Source organism: Notamacropus eugenii, chromosome 4, assembly GCF_028372415.1.
Source record: "Notamacropus eugenii isolate mMacEug1 chromosome 4, mMacEug1.pri_v2, whole genome shotgun sequence".
In the NCBI taxonomy this organism is placed as follows: Eukaryota; Metazoa; Chordata; class Mammalia; order Diprotodontia; family Macropodidae; genus Notamacropus; species Notamacropus eugenii.
The window spans coordinates 261,392,006-261,414,190 of record NC_092875.1 but is presented as its reverse complement, the minus strand read 5'-3'; the positions used below and the strand labels follow the sequence as shown (position 1 = coordinate 261,414,190).

At 35.1% G+C, this 22,185-nt stretch overlaps 1 protein-coding gene across 4 annotated transcripts in view; it reads left to right on the top strand.

The window, feature by feature from the left end:
• Positions 1–22,185, top strand: part of NOL4 (nucleolar protein 4) — a 439,542-nt gene that overhangs the window by 283,426 nt on the left and 133,931 nt on the right. The gene's annotated exons all lie outside the window — the stretch shown is intronic.

Below are 22,185 nucleotides of genomic sequence, written 5' to 3'. Positions count from 1 at the left end.
CTAATAATTAGAACTGTCTGAAACTATGCCTAATATATACTAGCAGGTACATAATATTTTTTTCCTTTAATTCACTATTTGCAAGCCAACCTAGCTGAAATAATTAGGTATCTTGAGGATTTGAACTTAGATCCTCTTGACTTCCATTTCAAATTCTATCCTTCCATTCAATTCTGTACCCCCATTAAGAAGGCAAGAAATAAGATACCCATTATTTATGTGAAGTCAAGTAAAACTTGCCACATTAGCCATTTTCTGAAAAAAACATTAGAAAAAGAAAGGGGGAAAATGGGTTTTAAGCTGTATTCTGAGTCCATTTCTCATTAGTCCTTTGAAGTTGTGGGATATATCATTGCATGATATGAGTTACTAATTCTTTTGGGCAGCTGGATGGCACAAGAATATTTGGGCAATTAATATTTATCCAGTTATTTAGATCTGTTTTTAATGTGTATGAAAAATGTTTTGCAATTGTGTCCATATAGTTTTAAGTATGTCTTGGCAAGTAGACTCTATGTATTTTAAGCTATCTGCAGTTATTTTAGATGGATTTTCTCTACTTCTCCCTGCTGGGTTTTGTGGGTAATACATAGAAATGCTAATGATTTGTATGGGTTTACTTTAGATCCTGCAACTTTGCTGAAGTTAATAATTGTTTCACCTAATTTTTTAGTTGATTCCCTAGGGTTCTCTAAGTATAACATCAAATCTCTGCAAAAAGCAATGGTTTTCTTTCCTCATTGCCTGTACTAATTTCTTTTTCTTGTCTGATTGCTATAGCCAACATTTCTAGAACAATATCGAATAATAACGGTGATAATGAATATTTTTACTTCACCCCAAATCTTATTGGAAAGGCTTCTATTTTATTTCCACCACAGATAATGCTTACTCTTGGTTTTAGATAGATACTGCTTATCATTGCAAGAAAAATTCCATTTATTCTTCTGCTTTCTGATGTATTTTTTAATAGAAATAGTCAAAAACTTTTTCTGCATCTATTCATATAATCATATGATTATTGTTGTTTTTTAATTGATATAGTCAATTATACTTGTAGTTTTCCTAATAATGAAACAGCCCTGCAGTTCTGATATAAGTTCTGCCTGGTCATATTACATTATTTTTGTCATATCTTGTTGTAATCTCCTTGCTAATGTTTTATTTAAAATTTTTGTATTGATATTCATTAGGGAAATTTGTCTACAATATTCTTTATCTGTCTTTGCTATCCCTGATTTAGGTATCACAACCATATTTGTGACATAGAAGGAATTTGGTAGGACTCCTGACTAGAGATTTTGATAGTAGAATATTATATTACCAAGTCTGAGGAGCATGAAGGTTCCTATCTGTAGACTTGATTGACTAATTATGAGATGTGATATGTTTTTGAACTTTGTATTCATAATATGACAGAATGGTTGTCTAGAATAGTGAAACCCACTACTCATTTTCCATGATTTTCACAGTTTGTGGGAGCAAGTAAGATTCAGAAGATAGCAGAAATGTTTAAAGTCTTTGAGGTCTTAAATAGAATGTTTAAAATACTGTGACTTTTCCTAGGAGGCAAGATAGGGGATGAAAATTCAGAGCAGTAAATAATCCAGGTGAGCAGGTATATCCTCCAGAAATTTGCCTTTTGGCTCATCCCTGCTCCTACTTTCATCTTCAGTTCATTTGATTCAATAATAATTGCCAAACTTCTACTATTATAAACTTGTAATAACAGTAGCAAGAAGGCTAAAACTCCCAAATAGGTAGAGAATTATAAAATTAGAAAAAAATCATACCAGATTCATTTGCTTTCCTCTTAGAAAAATAATAGGGTAACTATAGATTATCATATAGATATAATAAATATAGTTTCCCCTGTATATTTTATAAAGTCCTTTCTTGATCATTCTGGTGGAGTCAGCTATTCAAACTATTCAAATAGTTTACTTAGGACAAGAGAAAGGATAGAAGTAGAGTAGTCACAATAGGAATGGAAAAGAAGTGATATATGAGTGAGATCAAGTCTGCAATTTTGGATATCTTCTGCAAAAATGTGATAACTGAGCTACAAAAGCAAATGAGAGAGCATGATAGTCATGCAGTTTTGCAGAGAGCAGGGTCAGCTGGATGATATGGTCATGAGAACATAGGACTTTGACCAAAGACCCAAAGCAAAGAATTAAACGGAAGCAACTTCATTCCCAACCATCCACCCCAACCCTAATTCTTCTGGAGGACCTATAGATACAGATTCTAATAAGTATCTCCACTGATAGGGGTCACGAGGTGACTTGGTACCCTCAACTTTAAAATGATGGAAAAGAAGAATAGGAAAGAAAAATTAGCTAGTAGAAGTGTACCCTACAAAGTGGATTTACCCAGAGCACTGGGATCTCATTACTTTAATATTTTGGGAACAACATTCTGTCACCAAAATTATCCATCTTTTATTTTCACAGTATGACTTATTCCCCTTCTTTTCTGGTCAAACATGTCACAGAACCACAGAATTTGATCATTTAAAGGGACCTCAGCATCCATGTAGTCCAACATGCATATAAAAGTAATACCCACTATAAGATACCTGAGAAGTGGTCCTCCAGTCACCACTTGATGGAGAGAGAACCTTCACAGAGGGATAATCAACTCTTTTTTGAAGTAGTCCATTCCACTTTTAGACAGAGAGAGTTATGACCTCAATAGATTTCTCACTTCTAATAGGCAAGTCATCATAAGTGTAGACTTCCCCAAGTCTGACTCATGTTCAAACTACCACTCTGCCATATACTCCAAGTCCTGGTACCTTGCTGGACCACAGTTTCTTTGTATGAAAAATAAGGAAGTTATACCAGAACACTAGTTGTACTAGTGTTCTATTCAGCCATTAATTTATCCTATCATCCTGAGATCTTTTTTCATCGGTAATTGTAATTGTTCTGATATTATGATGTCCCATGATTAATAGATATAGCATCATTGGGAGAGTTCAGAGTTGAAGAAAGGGATTTTTATGGTAATGAGAGGTTTAGAGTGTACACATACTGTGAATTTTATGGAATATAATCATGCCCAATCTCCTCTACCAACAGAATTCTGGCAATTTTTATAGTAAATGTCCACAATATTTCTGTTTAGAATAATGGCCAGAGGAACCCAGTTCCCTCATGTTTGCTTCAAAAATGATTTTAAAAGAGCCTCAGATTGGACAATGTAAGAAATCCAAAGAGAAATATCAGTAAGTTTTTTTATTTATCTCAGGACTATATAAAAAAAGCCAGAGCCTGTGAGCACTGAACAAAGGTCCTGTTGGGAAAATCAGTAATAACGGCAGATAAATAGACTGGAAACCAAGGAAGCCTGAATGCACCCTGACCACAGAAGCCTCAGAGTGTACAGAGGTGGCAGCACCCTAACCAGGGATAGATAGCCACAAAGCTCTGCCTGTCTGAAGCTGAAGTCTTTCATTTCAAGAACAGACATACCAGGGGAAGTAGAAGTCTTTGTTAGGATACCAGAAGGTCAAGGTCAGCACCAAAGTAGGCTCAACCACTCTATTTAAGAGTGCAGTAGGGGATGGAGTCTGGCCTTGGGACAAAAGTCCAATCAGGAACTGAGACTTGAGATGTGAATAAACAGAAAAAGAAACACTAAATGCTTTAAAGAAATGTTGAGTTAAATAAATATCCCAGAGATAAACCAAGAAGAATGGAGTAATTCCCCAACAATTACAAGCAGAGCCTCAGAGAAAAATTGCCCTTGCTACAAGGACTATAAGAATACCTGGAAGAAATAAAGCAAATTATTTTTTTTTAATTATAAATTAAATAAGAGCTCTGGAAATTGGACAAAGGATAAATGGTGTAGAAGAGAAAGGGGAAAACTTTACTCAAGTAGTAGACCGAAAATTAGAACACACCCAACAGTACTCAATGATTCCAAGAAAAAGTGACACTAATTAGAATAAAATCAACAGACTGAAAAAAAGAGAAATGTAGGATATCTACTCATTTATTAAAATCAAGTGACCTGGAAAACAATTTAAAGAGACACAATTTAAGAATCATTAGATTCTCTGAAAACCCTTCAAAAAGCCTGGCTATCTTATTTCAAGAAATCTTAAGTGAAAGCTGCCCAAATTTATTAGGGCTGCAGGGCAAAGTGAAAATAGAAGGATTTCACTAGTCACTTTCTTAAAGGAACTCCAAACTAAAAACTTTCAGAAATGTCATAATAAAAAACTGAAGCTTCCTGGTCAAAGAAGAGAAAATTTATGTCCCCAAACAACCTACATCAGTAAAAGAGAGAATAAACAAAAGAGACTTGTAATTATGGTTATAAAGAAAAACTAGAAAAGCAAATAATTTTTAAAAACCATGAAGTAAAAGAGAAGACATCCTGAAAAATCAAAGAAGTAGTTAACAAAATTGAAAGCAAAAAATGCCCTCATTCAATAAATATAATTAGGAACTGTTACAATTAAACAAATAAATAGAATTAGTTTTTTAAAAAACTAATGAAGTAAATAAACCATTAGGCAATATGATTTTTAAGAAAGGCCAAGTTGCTAATATAAAAACTAAATAGTAGAATTCACAAAAAATGAAGAGAAAATAAAGAGAATTTTAGAGATCGTTTTTTTCCAGTTAGATACCAACAAAACTGATAATAAATGAAATGATTGAATATTGCAAAAAAAACCCAGATTATAAAATAGAGTAATTAGAGAATTTAAGTGACCTAATGTCACAAAAAGAAAGCAAGAAAGCCATAAATGAACTGCCAAACAAAATTAGGACCAATGTTTATAAGTAAATTATATTAAATTTTCAAAGAATAACAGTTACAATATTACTTAAACTACTTCAAAAAATTGAAAATAAAAAGAAAGACTCCTACAAAATTCTTTTTATGATACAAATATGGTTCTGATACTTAAACCAAGGACAGACAAAATAAAGAAATCTAGTTAACCTAGAATAGTGATGTAAAAATATTGAATAAAATATTAACAGAGTGACTACAGTAGCACGTTGAAAACAATTACGAAAAAGGTTGGATGTATACCAGGAATACAAAGTTTATTTTGTTAGGAAAACTGTAAACAAAGTCCACCATATTAATATGTAGACCACATATAAAAATATATGATTATATCAAGAGATATCCAAAAATGCTTTAAAGAAAATATAATAGTAAGTGGAAGCACCGCAGCAGTTCAGATTATTTACCACTTTGCTTTACAAACTGCATTTCAGATGTTATCTCATTTGACCTTTATAACAATCCATTAAAGGTACTTTTATTATCTACAGTTTATAGAAGAGAAAACTGAAGCTTAGAGAGGCTAAGTGGCTTCCCCATGGCCACACATGTTATTAAGTTAATATTCAATCAGTTATTAAATGAGAGAGGCAGTATTGGAACCAAAGATGTCCTACCAATTCCAATTCTACTCCAAGTTCAGTGGTATAGCCACTATACCAATTAGTTTCTGATACTCATATCCTTAAAAACCAACAGTAACCTATTAAAAAGCATAGAAACAAATGTACCTTTTCTTAATATGATAAATAGTATGTAAAACTAAGAATCACATTATGTATAATGGAAAAATGCTGAAGGACTTTCCAATAAAATCAGGAATGAAGGAAGTATATTCATTTCATCACTACTATTTTATTTAGTTTTGTAAATGATTGCTATATCAATAACATGAAAAATTAGAGGGCAAAAGTGCATAGACAAAGAAGAAATACAATGTCATTTTTCTAGTTAATTTGATGGTCTTCTTAGAGAAACTAGAGATTTAATTAAAATTAATTGAAACAATTACCAACATCAGCAAAACAGTGAGATATAAAATTACCCCCTCACCCCAGTGAAGGAATCATTAGTTTTCTTATAAATTACTAACAAAACTCAGCAGGAAGAGAGAAAGAGAGGTTAAAAATTCCATTTGAAATAACTGCAAAATATACAAAATATTTGGAAATCTATCTACCAAAATACACACAGGAATTAAATGAAAACAACTACAAAACATTTGCTATAGAAATAAAGATATCTAAATAATTATAAATATATTAACTGATTATTGAACCAGGCCAAGTTAATAAAAATGACACTATTGCCTAAATCAATTTACTTATTCAGTGCCATAGGAATCAAACTACAAAAGGAATATTTTACAAAGTTACAATAAATAATAAAATTCATCTTGATCAAAATATTAGGATCTCCAAAAAAAGGAGTAAATTAAGAAGAAAGAAAGGCTAGCAGTACCAGATGTCAAATTGTTATACAAAGCATAAATCATAGAGGTAATTTGGTGGTGATTGAAACTTAGAAATATTGATCAGTGAGACAGATTGGAAACACAAGATCCAGAAATCAGCAAGCCTTTATTAGGTACCTATTATGTACTGGGCACTTTGCTAAGTGCTGGAGAAACAAAGACAGAAACTAATTCTTGCTCTTAAAAATCTCACAATCTACTAGGAAGAAGCAAATGAACATAGTATCACTGTGTTCAATAAACCCAAAGACAACCAACAAGTTAATTCATTATTTGACCAAAACTCAGAAAACTGGAAAGCAGTTGGGCAGAAATTGTTTGCGCTAATATTATACTTAATGTACTACAATAAAATTCCAACAGATACATGACCTAAGTATAAAAGTTTACAGGATAAATAAAATAGAAAAGCAGGAGGGGAGATAACTTTCAAAACTATATTTATTTATTTTTAGTTTTCAATGTTCACTTCCATAAAATTTTGAGTTTAAAATTTTCTCCCCTCCTCTCTTCCCAAGACAGCATGCAATCTGATATAGGCTCCACATATGCATTCAAATTAAATGTATTTTCACATTAGTCATGATGTAAAGAAGAATTAGAACTAATGTGAGGAACCACAAGACATAAGAAATAAAACAAAACAACAAAAGAAAAGGAAAGCAAATGGGGTGCTTCCATCTGCATTCAAAATCCAAAATTCTTTCTCTGAATGTGGATAGCATTTTCTGTCATGAGTCTTCTGGAGTTGTCTTAGGTCCTTGCATTACTTCAAAGAGCTAAGTTTATCAAAGTCTGTCATCACACAATGTGGTTGTTACTGTGTACACTGTTCTCCTGGTTCTGCTCATTTCACTCTGCATCAGTTCATTTAAGTCTGCAGGTTTTTCTGAAGTCTGCTTGTATTCCATTACATTCATATACCACAACTTGTTCAGTCATTCCTCAATTGATGGATATCCCCTCAATTTCCAATTCTTTGCCACCACAAAAAGAGTTATAAATATTTTTGTACATGTAGATCCTTTTCCCATTTGTATGCTTTCCTTGGGATACAGACCTAGAAGTATATTGTTTGGTTAAAGGATATGCACATTTTTATAGCCCTTTGAGCATAATTCCAAATTGCTCTCTAGAATGGTTGTATCAGTTCCCAACTCCACCACCAATGCATTACTGTTCCAAGTTTCCCACATCTTCTTCAGCATTTATCATTTTCTTATTTTGTCGTGTTAACCAATCTGACAGGTGTGATGTGATACCTGAGTTGTGATTTGCATTTCTCTAATCAGTAGTGGTTTAGACCATTTTTTCATATGACTACAGATAGTTTTAATTTCTTCCTCTGAAACCTGCCTGTTCATATCCTTTGACCATTTATCAACTGAGGAATGGCTTGTGTTTTTATAAATTTGACTCAGTTCTCTATATATTTTAGAAATAAGGCCTTTCTCAGAGATGCTAATCATAAATATTCTTTCCCAGTTTTTTGCTTCCCTCTAATCTTGGTTTCATTAGTCTTTCTTTGTGCAAAAATTTTTCAATTTACAGTAATCAAAATGATCCATTTTGTGTTTCATAATGTTTTCTATCTCTTGTTTAGTCATAAATTCTTCCATTCTACATAAGTTTGATATGAAACTATTCCTTGTTCTTCCAATTTTCTAATAGTATCAGCCTTTTTTCAAAACTATAGATGGGAGAATTCATGACCAAAGAAAAGATCAAAACCACAGGAGATAAGATGGATAGATTTTATAATATGTAGTTGTACAAGCTTTTGTATGAACAAAATCAGTGCAGGTAAAATTAGAAGGGAAACAGTTAACTGGGGGAAAAAAATCTCTGCAGCAATTTTCTCTTATTATCTAATACTCAAGCTATACAGAGATCCTATCCACATAAACTGGATGTGTGGAGCCATTGCCCAAAAGTAAATAGTCAAAGGATATAGGCAATTCTCAAAAGAAGAAAAGCAACCTACCAAAAATCATATTAAAAAACTACCCTAGAAATCACTGATAAGAGAAATGAAAATTAAAATAACTTTGAGAATTTACCTTACCCTTACTGGATTTTAAAATGTGAATGAAAAAGGGAAATGACAACTTTTTTTGCCTTTTTATTTTTTTTTTTCATTTTAAACTTAAATACAAAATAGGAAAATAAAAGAAAAAACATTGGCATGTACATAGTAGATCATAAGAGAGGATTCAGTATAAAACAGTGAATTACCATTTCAAGAAAACCTATATGATAAATATTACACATCATTTTCAAAGATTCTCAGCTTTTCTTTGCTTCCTTGTTGGTTTTCTTTTGCTCTCTCTGAGTACTTTTTACTTTATTTTTTCCCCTTCTTGCCCCACCAACCTAAAGAAGGTTACAATTAAATATGTGTGTGTATACATAACTATCTATATACATACACATATATTTAAGATAGTACTATGCTTATTTCCTCCTATCATCTTTTTCTCTGAAGGTGAATAGTATCTTTCTTTATAAGTCCAAGTCTTTCCATGTTTTTTCTAAATCAACCAGCTCATCACTTCCTACACCACAGCAATTTTCCAATCCAATTTCATCTTGTCTGAGACATTGTCTATGGATTTTTTCCCCCAATTTCCTACATTTCTTCTGTTCTTGGGAAAATGACGGTTCTTGAAAAGCATGTTGGCAGAATAGCTACATTAATGGATTGGGGGTGGAATTGTAAATTTGTATAGTAATTCTGGAAAGCAATTTGGAACTCTAATCAAAAAGTCACTAAACTGTGCATATTCTTTGACCCAATGATACAACAGCTAAGTTTACATACCCCAAAGAAATAATGAATGAAAAGGACCCATAAGTACAAAGTACATTAATAGCACCATTTTGTTGTTGTTGTTGTAGCAGACTATTGCAAACTAACGGGTGCCATCAGTTGGGGAATGGTTTAAAAGTATATAAATATAATTGAATATTATTGTACTGAAAGCGGCAGATAGGTGGCACAGTGGATAGATTGCCAAGTCTGGCATCAGAAAGACCTAAATTCAAATCTGGCCTCAGACACTTACTAACTGTGTGACCTTGGGCAAATCACATAACCCCATTTACTTCAGTTTTCTCATCTATAAAATGAGCTGGAGAAGGAAATGGCAAACCACCTCAGTATTTTTGCCAAGAAAACCCTAACTGGGATTAAAAAGAGTCAGACAAGACTGAAATGACTAAACAGCAACAGCAACAATGAAATTGTACTGAGATGGTGAAAGTGATGGACTTGGAGAAACCTGTGAGGCCTTATATGAACTAAGGCAGAATGAAATGAGCAGAACCAGGAAAACAACTTATACAATGATTTAAAGCAACTTTGAAAGTCTCTTCTTAACTCTCTACAGCCTGGCTTCCTACCAAATCTACCATCTCCAATGTTATTAGTGATCTCTTATTTACCAAAACTAATGGCTTTTTCTCAGTTCTCATCCTTCTCAACTTTTCTGTAGCTTTGAACATTGTTGATAACCCTCTTCTCCTTGATACCTTCTTCGTAGGTTTTCATAATACTTCCTTTCTGATTTACCTTCTACCTATACTTCTCGGTCTTCGTTTCTAGATCTTTATCCAGGTCACACCAACTACTAAAGGGGGTCCCACAGGGGTTTCCCTCCATATTATTTCACTTGGTAATTTTTGTCATTCTCCATGGATTCAGTTATCATCTCTATGCTGATAATTCTCAAAACTACTTATCTAGCCCTACCCTCTCTACTGACATGGAGTCTTGTGTCACCAACAACCTTTGTACATCTAAAATAGATGTTTCATAAACTTCTTAAGTTCAACCTGTCCAAAACTGAATTCATTATCTTTTCTCCCAAATCCTTTCCTCCTCCTAACTTTTCTATTACTCTTGAGGATTCCACTATCCTCCTAGTTTTCCAGGCTTGTAACTCATATATCATCCTCATCATCACACTCTCTCTGACCATTTCATATCCAATCTGTTGACAAGGTGATTAATAAATATTTATTGACTGAATGACTGAATTCAATGAATGGTCTGTGTATTTAAATGCTTAAGTCTGGGTAAGATATGATTTAGATACATTTTGGTTTTTCCTTGTGGATGGTTAGACTGAATTTTTTTTCTCATTGCTGTTGATTTCGCTGAGGAGCTTTATATTATACTTTGATTCCAATAGTACAGTGTTACATGCAAATAGGAATATTCTGAGAACCCATCTCCATCAGTTACATCTCACTTGATATCACTATTCAGAAGACTGTTGAACAAAATCGTTTGCTTTGTTATGTATCATAGGATCATGAACATGTAGATTGAAGGCACTTTAGACACTATCTTTTCCAATCCCTTCATTTTGCAAATGAAGAAACTGAGACCTGGAGAGGTTATATGACTCATCTAAAGCTACAAAAATAGTAAAAGTCAAAAGTAGAATTTAATCCAAAGACCTCTGTACTCATCTTTTTCCAAAGACCCTCAAAATCATTATACAATAAAGTGAGATTTTCTGAGTTTTTTTTAAACTTCTTGCCAATTTAGCTACTATAAGTATGTGGTCTCATGAAAAACATGTGAAATCCTACCTTTTTCTTCTCATGGTTTCCCCGTTGATACCTTTAATCTATACATTGCTAGAACATTCTCATAAAGATTTTGGACTAAAGAGAAAGTAAGCACATGACTGGCATTTCTCTTTTCATTCACAACAGATGGCAAAGGATCTATCAGTAAGCCTTTATAATCTTTTGAAATCTTTTATTATTTGCAATATCTTAATAGTCTCTGGATTAAGAATTTCAGAATCACATAAAGGGGATGGAGTATCTGGCAGGTTTGTGAGGGCAACATTTTGGATCAGGTAAAGCATTAAGTTGCACCTCAAATCATAATATGCACCACCTAGAGATAGCCTCACTCATGTTATTGTTGTATTTTAAAAATATTTTTCTTATTGAAAATAAAAGATCAAAATAAGCTTGAGAAATTTTTTCTCTACTTAGTTGACTAACAGACTATCATTTCTTTCCTTCATATCAGAAATTTTCTTCTGAATGCTAGAATAATAAGAATAAATTAACATTATTTGGAGAATAGAATTCTTCACAGACTCTAAGAAATTAGAGTTACGTAATCTGACAATTATCCTAAGTTAAAGCATTACAAATGATTAATTACATTTATATATTCAATTATATTTAGTTAGGTCATCTGTATGGTGATGAACAATGAAGTGTCAGTGATTCAATTTCTCCTTAGAGCAGTCAACATTGAATCACAGTGGGCAACAGAGAATTGAATTAGCTTTTTATAATATAATTCATTTATTTCCAATTTTCAACATTCACATCCACAAGATTTTGAAATCCAAACTTTCTCCCTATCTCTCCCCTCCCCCCACATAAGGATAGCATTCACCCCAACTACCCTTTTCCCCATCTGTCCTTTCTATCACCCCCCCTCTCCCATCCCCCTCACCTCTATTTTCCTATAGGGCAAGATAGATTTCTATACCCCATTGCTTGTACAATTTATTTCCCAGTTGCATGAAAAACAGTTAACATTCATTTTTAAAACTTTGAGTTCCACATTCTCTCCCTTCCTCCCTCCCTACCCACCTACTCTCATTGAGACAGCAAGCAATTCTATATAGGTCACACATGTGTAGTCATGCAAAAAAACTTCCATAATAGTCATGTTGTGAAAGACTAACCACATTTCCTTCTATTCTGTCCTGCCCTCCATTCATTCCATTTTCTCCCTTGACCTGTCCCCCCACAATAATATTTGCTTCTGATTACCTCTTCACTCAATCTGCCAACCCTTCTATTATCTTCTCTCCTATCCCCTTTCCCCCTGCCTTCCTGAAAGGTAAAATAGATTTTCATACCCAATTGAATGTGTGTTATTTCCTCTTTAAGCCAAATCCAAAGAAAGTAAGGCTCACTTATGACCCTCTCACTTCCCTGCTCTACCCCTCCATTGTAAAAGCTCTTTCTTGCCTTTTTTATGAGATATGATTTACTACATTTTACTTCTCCCTTTCTCTTTCTCCCAGTACATTCCTCTCAACACTTAATTTTATTTTTTTAGATATCCTCCCTTCATATTGAGATCATCCTGTGCCCTCTGTCTCTCTGTCTCTGTCTGTCCCTTTCTCTCTCTCCCTCTCTCTTTCCATATATATACATATACATATACATACACATACATACACATATATGCATACACATATATAATATACACATATGTACATACGCATACATATATTCACATATTCATACACACACATATTTCCTCTAACTACCCTAATACTGAGGAAGGTCTCATGAGTTACAAATATCATCTTTCCGTGTAGGAATGTAAACAATTCAACTTTAATGAGTCCCTTATGACTTCTCTTTCCTGTGTACCTTTTCATGTTTCTCTTGATTCTTGTATTTGAAAGTCAAATTTTCTATTCATCTCTGGTCTTTTAAAGAAGAATGCTTGGAAGTCCTCTATTTCATTGAAATTCCATTTTTTCCCCTGAAGCATTATATTCAGCTTTGCTAGATAGGTGATTTTTGGTTTTAATCCTAGCTCCTTTGACCTGTGGAATATCATATTACAAGCTCTCTGATCTCTTACTGCAGAAACTGTTGAATCCTGTGTTTTCTTGATTGTGTTTCCACAATACTTGAGTTGTTTCTTTCTGACTGCTTGTAATATTTTCTGCTTGACTTGGGAACTCTGCAATTTGACTACAATATTCCTAGGAGCTTTCCTTTTGGAATCTCTTTCAGGAGGTGATCAGTGAATTCTTTCAATTTCTAGTTTACCTTCTTGTTCTGGAATATCAGAGCAGTTTTCCTCTATAATTCCTTGAACGATGATGTCTAGGCTCTTTTTTTGATCGTGATTTTCAGGTAGATCAAAAATTTTTAAATTTTCTCTCTTGGATCTAATTTCCAGTTCAGTTTCACCTTGTCTTCTATTTTTTTCATTCTTTTGGTTTTGTTTTATAATTTCTTAGTTTCTCATAAAGTCATTAGCTTCCAATTGTTTTGTTCTAATTTTTAAGGAATTATTTTCTTCAGTGAGCTTGCGTACCTCCTTTTCCATTTGACTAATTCTACTTTTTAAGGCATTCTTCTCCTCATTGTCTTTTGGGACCTCTTTTGCCATTTGGGAGAGTCTATTTTTAAAGGAGTTATTTTCTTTGGCATTTTTTAGGTCTCTGTTAGCAAGCTATTGACTCGTTTTTCATGATATTCTTGTATCACTCTCATTTCTCTTCGCAATTTTTCCTCTACTTCTCTTACTTGATTTTCAAAATCCTTTTTAAGCTCTTCCATGGCCTGAGACCATTTTTTAATTTTCTTGGAGACTTTGGATGTAGGAGCCTTGACCTTACTGTCTTCTGGTTGTATGCTTTGATCTTCCTTCAGTTGTATGCTTTGATCTTCCTCATGGGTGAAAACACCTTTTCACCCAGAAATTAACCTTCTATGGTCCCCTTTTTGGTCATTTTCCCATTCAATTACTTGACTTTTGGGCTCTTTGTTAAGTGGAGAGTGTACTGCCCCAAGTTTCAGGGATTTTCAGCTGTTTTCAGAGATATCTCTAGGGATCTATATATTCTTAGTTCCTCCAAAGTGGTATGATCAAAGGAGAGGTGTTTCCTTCTCTCCTGGTCTGCACTGTTGTCTGTGAGCAGCCACAAACACTCTTTTCTGGAACTGTGAGTAGGAGTTCCTCTCCACAACCACCACAAGATCTGCCATACCAGTGTTCCTCTTTGCCCTAGGACCGCCACTCAGGACTGCAACTCAGATCAGCTTCTTGCTAATCTGTAGGCTGCCAAGAGGTGCAGAAGTAGCAGCTACTGTGGCAATGGCTGCCGCCACCCTGGGGCTGGGGCCAAAGCTAGAACATGTTCCTCTCTCACACTGAGAGAGCTTTCCCGTTTGAAGGTGTCTTTGGTGTTTGTGGTTTGAGAAGTCTAGAAACCCCTACGGCTGCCTGTGATTGAGTGCACTGAGACCTACTCCAGTCCTGTCTGTGCCAGCATGACCTATGCTGAACTGAGCTCCACTCCAAGCCTGGCATAATAGACCCTTCCTGTTGGCCCTCCATATTGTCTTGGGCTGGAAATATGTTTCACTCTGTTATTTTGTGGCTTCTTCTGCTATAGAATTTGTTCAGAGTTATTTTACAGATATTTTGAGGAATATTGGGGGAGAGCTCAGGCAGGTCCCTGCTTCTACTCCACCATCTTCATGTGAATTAGCTTTTAAAAAATGTTTTTAAAGATGTTCAATTTTTAGGATGACTATAAAATATAAAGTATGTTATGGTTCTGTTTTTCTTAGTCTGCATGAACATAGGAAACTCAAGTGTCCATGACCCTGTTTGGAAGGTAGAATACTAGTGATTTAAAAGAAACCATAGACTCATAAATATCTGTCTGTCCTGACTTATAAATCCTTCCAAGAAAGTAATTGCATGTCATCACTTGCAGATCCACTATAATGACTAAAAATACCAATTTTCGTTTGAGTGAGGATAGTAGTTGAGTAATCTGGGTTCTATACAAAGCATAATTGAGTACCACAAGAAGTGCAAGGCAGAGTTAGGAAGAAAGAATCACCCAATTGGCTCATTTCCATTAAGTTTATTTCCTGTTTCACTCCTAAAAACCTTTCTTGTCACAGTAATTTATATAGATTTTTTTTAATAGCATCATAGGTTTTGGAGCTGGAAAGGAGAGATGGTCCAATGTCTTCATTTTACAAATGAGATAATATAGGACTAAAAGACCTCTTAAATTTCTTCCCATTTCTTTCATTCCATAATTGAAGAACTGAGGACCACAGAGGTGAAGTGCCTTTTTTTATTCAATTCTGGATCCTCCAACTTCAAATCCATCACTCGCATTAGTGGTACTTTTTTCCCCACCCCGGGCAGTAGTGGGGAAAGCTGAATAAAAAGCCAGAGACTAAATAAAAGACAATTTTACCTCTGCCACTATTTTGATGTGTGATTTTTTTCAAGAAATTTCTGTGCCTCACACTCCCCATCTGTGATATCATTATATGAATGCTTGCCCCCTTCTATCTCACAGGAACATTATGAGCACAAGAAAAATGACAAAATACTCTGAAAGGAAATGTTATATAAGCTCAAGGCATCACTGAACTTAGGACTCATGTCAAGTTCACATATATCACATTAGGTGATATTTTTAGATAGTATAAAAATCATATTTCCCTATCTATGAAATACACTCACATATCTTGTGACAGAAGTGGGATAAGATAGTATATTGGACCAGAATCTCCTTCCTTTACCCTTGGACTTTGCCTTCTGTACATCCAAAATGCACTTACACAAATTAAGAAGATTCTTATTGTTCAACACTAATCAGAGAAAGGAAATTGAACCCCTAGTTAGGCAGCTTACTCTTCTCACTTCAAAAATTTTATAGGGGAAAATCAGTTTAACACTTTAACAGACATTTATTAAGTATTTCCTATACGCAAGGAAGTATGTTTATCAATGACTATAAACTTATGGGAAAAAATAATTATGGTACCTATCCTCCTTGAGTTTACTTTGTATTAAAATATTTGCTGGACCATGTATCTACTATGTTGTTCAAGTCACTGCATATACACAGTGCTCTTTTCACAGAGAGGCATAGTAAAGGAAAGTTCACTGTGGGGGTTGAGGGTAGGGGAAAGGGAACAATCATTTGCCAAATACCTACTTTGTAGCAGATACTGTGCTAATCGTTTTACAGTTATTTTCTCAGCGGATCTTCATAACAGCCCAGTAAGGTTGTTGCCATTATGATCTCCATTTTACAGTTGGTGTGACCCAAGGTCACATAGTTAATAAGTATCTGAGGCTGGTTTTGAATTGAGATCTTCCTGACACCAAAACCAGTACTCATCCACTCACTGTACCATGTAGCAGCCGCTAACATAGCTAGAGGAGGAGAAGGAAGGGGAGGGCATTGTCAAGATGATGATGATTACAATTAACCAAAAACCGAATTGAACTACAGATCCATTGTACAGGTTGAGGGGAGGACAGTAACAAATTTTGAATTCCTAAAGAAAATGTGATTGTAAAAAGCAGGATATTTTCGCAGGACCTTACCTAAAACCAAAAACATATGGTTCCCTTTGAGCGTTTGTCAAAAACTAAACAGTCAAAGGAATGTATTTGTTAAAAATACCTGAATTTTGTAGCAAGTAGCAGCATATTGAACTGTCAGAATGGTTACTTCAGACCTTGATTACCTTGAAATAGGATAAGGCATTTTACTGAATATACTCATATATACCTTATTATTATATTTAAAATAGTTTCACAATGAGAACTTGGAGATTTATAGTTTATAATTTATTCAGTATTTCTATATAAATATATTACCTTTCTCTTAAGAGCTATTTGCTGACTTGGATTTTCAACGTAGATAATTAAATTCGGATTCTGTTCATAACAGACAACATAGTGTAATTGTTGTAACTGAAAAGCATTTTATTCTATATTTGGGAATAGGGACTAGATTTGTGATTTCACTGATACAAAGACAGACCTTCTCTCCCAGTGCAGGTTGGCCATGACTCTGCAATTCATAGTTTGAGAGATTTGCCTAGAAAGCACTGAAAATTCAAAATTATCTGGAAGACTGAAAGGTTAAGTAGCTTGTCCAGTGTCATATAAGCCATTGTGTGACAGGGGCGGTATTTGAACTCAAGGTCATATTCCTTGAATTTGCCTCACTGCTTCTCTATATTAATGAACTTTTATTTCATAAACTTATAGCAATATTTAAATTGAGAAGTGCTAACATCAAGAATGTGACTGCATATTTCATTGGCCCATAATAGGCCATTGCCCTATCATTTGGGGGCAGCTAGGTGGCTCAATGGATTGAGCACTGACCCTGAGGTCAGGAGAATCTGAGTTCAGATCTGACCTCAGACACTCAGACACTAGCTCTGTGACACTGGGCAAGTCACTTAACTCTGATTGCCTCCAAGGAGAAGAATAAACAACTATTGATTGAAGATTAGTTGTCATTTTTTTTTCCCGTATTGGTATTCTAATTTATCTTAGCACAGATCTATGATAAATGACATGCTTTTTAAATGTGTTGACCATTTTATTATTTATTTTATGGGAACTCTAGGGATTGGACAAAATTCAAGCACTAGAGTTGCAAAACTAAAAAAGTAAATACTGGATTAAAAAAACTAAAAGTAAGAATGATCCCTGAAAATCCCATGACCTATCCCTCCACTACATCTTGCCCACACTAGTCCTTTCTTTTTCTTACCCCTTTCTCTGCCAAATTCCTAGAAAATAGTCCTCCTTTACTACATCCTCTTCCTTGCTTCCTAGTCCTTAAATCTCTGAAATCTAGTTTCTGATCTCTTCACTCGGCTGAAACTATTGTGTCCAAAGTTACTAGAAAGTAAACTTTCTTCAAAATTAATGATCTCTTAATAACCAAGCCTGATGATTCTCATCCATCTCGACTCCTCTGATGCACTTATCATACAGATGTCTCCCAGGCCCACCCCCATGCTATATACTTTCTCTTTTCTGTTTGTTTCTGTCACTGCTCTCTCCTGGTTCTTATGATGAAAGCTTAGGAAAGATAGAGGAATGATAGAAAAACCTCAGGATTGGAGTTCCCTGCATGGGCCATTTGGAAAAGAATTTCATGGACTCAAGCATTCGATTTATTACCCTTAGTTCTTAGGAAACCTGTGATTTGAATGGGGTACAGGAGAGTGTATATAGCATATTCTATAGTAAAACATGTGCCAAATATGATTACTAGGGAATTCAGGGAGGGATTAGGGAGTGGTTAAGACATGATTAGTTCTTAAAGGAACATGCACTTTTAGTAACTACTGGGCAGGTATTTTGCCCGGAATTCATTGGGAAATAGCCCAAAAGGGGGCTATGTGGAGGTGTGGTTCTTGGCCTGAAAAGTCACTAAGTCAAATAATGGTCAGGACTGACTAAGGAATACCAGGCTGCTCTCATCAATGTCATGTTAGACAAGATAAACGTAAGGAAATATACATATGTCTAAGTCTAGGATGTATATGATTGGTCAGTGAGGAGTAAATGTCATTATGATCCAGCACACAGTCAGTTCAGCCAGTACACAGCTAGTTCAAACTAATAAATTCTATAGATACAGCACGCTACTGTAGCAGGAAGGGGGATAATGATTTTTTCTGGGGCAGGCTGCATCCTGGAGCCGAGGAGAAACTGCCTAGGATAGTGTTTTGAGGCTAGGAAGAAATATGATTTTTAGAATTGGGGTTTAAGCACAGGTACCCAAACACCCCATCACTTACTCTACCTGTCTTACCATTCCTTTTCAGTCTTCTTTGGGGTTCACCAGTAATATCATATCTCTCAACTATGTTTGTTTTCCCAGGCTCTGTCTCAGATCTTCTTTCTCTCTCTCTCTCTCTCTCTCTCTCTCTCTCTCTCTCTCTCTCTCTCTCTCTCTGTTTCTCTGTCTCTCTGTCTCTGTCTCTGTCTCTCTCTGTTTCTCTGTTCTCTGTCTCTCTGTCTCTCTCTGTCTCTCTGTATCTGTCTCTCTGTCTCTCTGTATCTGTCTCTCTGTCTCTTTCTGTCTCTCTGTCTCTGTCTCTCTCTGTCTCTCTGTCTCTCTGTCTCTCTCTCTCTTTTTCTCTCTCTCTCTCTCGCTCTCTCTCTCTACCATAAGTATAGTCATCATCTCCATACAGATGACTCACAGACATCCAGCCCAAACCTTTCCCCTCTGCTTCAGTCCTGCCTCACTAATTACATACTGAACTATTTAAATTGGATGTCACAAACTCAACATGTCCACCACAGAGCTAATTATCTATCAGTTCCTTCATCCCTACAACCCACCCCTCTTCCCAACTTCCCTCTTTCTGTCAAAGCCACCACTATTCATCCAGTTCCCCAGCTCCACAACATCAGTGCTGTACTTGACTGATAAATCACCCCATGTTTCCAATTAGTTGTCAAATCATATCTTTTCAGCCTCTGCAATATCTCTCATCTGACTCCTCTACTCTACTCACACACTCAGTTCAGGTTCTTATCACTTCTCGTCTATATTACCACAATAGCTTCCTAATGAGTCTCTCTGTCTCACGTCTCTACGCTACAACTGATTCTCTATGAAGCTGGCAAAGTATTTTTCCTTAAGTACAGATCTGACATTCCCCCGCACAGTCAACTCCAGTGGCTCCCTAAAGTCCTGCACAACCTGGCTCCAAGTTCTATTTGCAGCCTCGTTGACTTAGCTCTCTGTTTCCCACACTTTGTGAACCTGCCAAAATGGCTTCTCTCTGCTGATCACACATAGCACTCTACTTTCTGCTTCCATATTTTTGCAATGGACTTTCACAGGGCCGAAGTGCAGTCTCTGCTCGCCTCTGCTTCATGGAATCTCTCTCTTAAGAAGTAGCACAAGTAAACCTTTTACATAAAGCCTTTATTAAACTTCAAACTGCTAATGACATTTCATGTGTGTGTGTGTGTGTGTGTGTGTGTGTGTGTGTGTGTGTGTGTGTGTTATGTGTGTGTGTTGTTGCTGCTGCTGCTGCAACTATGACTGTTGCTCAGTCATTTTCAGTCCCTTTTTGGGGTTTTCTTGGCAAAGATACTGGTAGATTGGTTTATCATTTCCTTCTCCATCTCATTTTACAGATAAGGAAACTGAGGCAAACAGATTCAAGTGACTTGCTTAGGGTCACATGACTAGTAAGTGTCTGAGGCCATATTTGAATTCAAGATGAGTCTTTCTGACTCCAGGCCCTGCACTACTCTGTCCATTGTGCTGCTTACCTGCTATAGATGATGATGACAGATAGATAGACAGACAGACAGACAGACAGACAGACAGACAGATAGATAGATAGATAGATAGATGGATGGATGGATAGATAGATGACAGATAAAAATATGTATATATGTATGCATGTATATGTGTGTGTATACTATGTTGTATATATATAATGCTATATTATACACATACATACATGCACACACACTTATACACACATGCACGTATCCTCTCCTTAGAGAATGGAAACTCTCTGAAAGGAGGGATTATTTCATCTATTTTTATTTGTATCCCCAGGACCTGACAAAAACTCCTGGCACATAGTGGGTGCTGAATAAATGCTTGTTGAGTGATTGGCATATCTTTTTCAATTTTTCTGGGAGAGGCTTACCAACAGGATGATATTTTTTAAAAAAGAATAAATTCATATATCAGTGGCATAATTAGCACTTTTTTTCCACCTGGGACAAACCTCACAAAACACACTGAGGTAAGCAGTGTCAAGTGTGTCCTCAAATCAATTTTGAACAAAAATTCAATTAGTGAAGGTAGGAATAGTGTGTGCGAAAAGAGATAAAGACTCAAAGATATAGTAAGAATTATCTACCAGGGTAGAAAGAGGAAATATCTAGTAGCTTCCTATTTTAAATTATTATTTTTTCTAACTAAGTACTAGGACCATTTATTTTTATAATATTTTAACTGTTGTTAATATCCTCTGAATTTCAGTGCCCTATGGTCAAAGCATGGGCTGCCCTGCCTAAGTTGTAGTTCTATATAACACAAAAATGAATCTTGTAGTTCCCTCTCCCTCCAAAAAAATCACATTCTACTAACACTGTATATGAGAATGAACAGATGCTTCCTATTCTACCTACTACATTTAGGTACTAATTCATTTATCTACTAAGTCCAGGATATATGGCTATCTATATTGTGGAGGGAGTTCTCATCACAGGTTGTTCTCATGCTAACAAAATTATAGATCCTTTACATAAAAAATAATATAAACTTACATATTATTTTCTATACAAATGATAACTTACATAACTTTGGGAAAGTCCTTTGACTTCTTCAGGCATCTCAGTTTCCTCTTCTATAAAGTATTTCATGATTTCCTCAATTTACCTCTTTATAAAATTAGAAGGTCGGATTATATATATGATCTCTAAGTTTTTCCCCTTAAGCACCATGTCCTGTGGACTTACTGATGAACTGTATTACTTTATCTGTATTAATAGTTAATGTTATATAATATTAATAAATGGTTCCTTTCTCCACTCTAGCAGATTATTTTTACTCTGTCTTTGGGTCTCTCTCCTCTTATACACTGTTCCTACCTCCACTAACTGAATTTTGCTAAAAAATTAATATGCTATTAATCTATGGTGTCACCAAGATGTATATTAATCTTTTATAAAAATGGTAACTTTGGTTGGCTTAGTTCTTGTCAATGTAGCATTTCTGTTTTTAAACATAGAAATGGCCAAAATATGACCAAATTCTTCGGAGTGAACATGGATCTCATTTAAGAGGCTTGGCAGTATTTTTGAGATTGATGCAGAAGTTTTCCATGAACCGTGAGGAAGCATGACACACAAATTTGTATAAAGTGCCTTATTTTAAGGGAAGAAGCATGGTACAATGGAAAGTACATAGGATTTGGAGTCAGAGAATTTGGGTTAAAATCCCAACTGTTTCACTTATTTCCAGAGTGACCTTGGGCAAGTTATACCCTCTCTGAACCTCAGTGTTTTCATTTGAAGAAATTGTACTCAGTGACATCTAAGGTTCCTTCTATGTTTAAATCTATGATGCCATGAACTATATACATAGAAAGAAATCAAGTAGATGAAAAATGGCGGATTGTCCAACCTCTGATATGCCATTGGATAGATAAGCTATAGGGCTTGTCCATGAGTAGATTAATATATAGTTTCTTTTATGTAAGTAATATATAAATATATATTTATGACTGAACATCACAGTATACTTTAAACTCCAAAAAACTGAAGT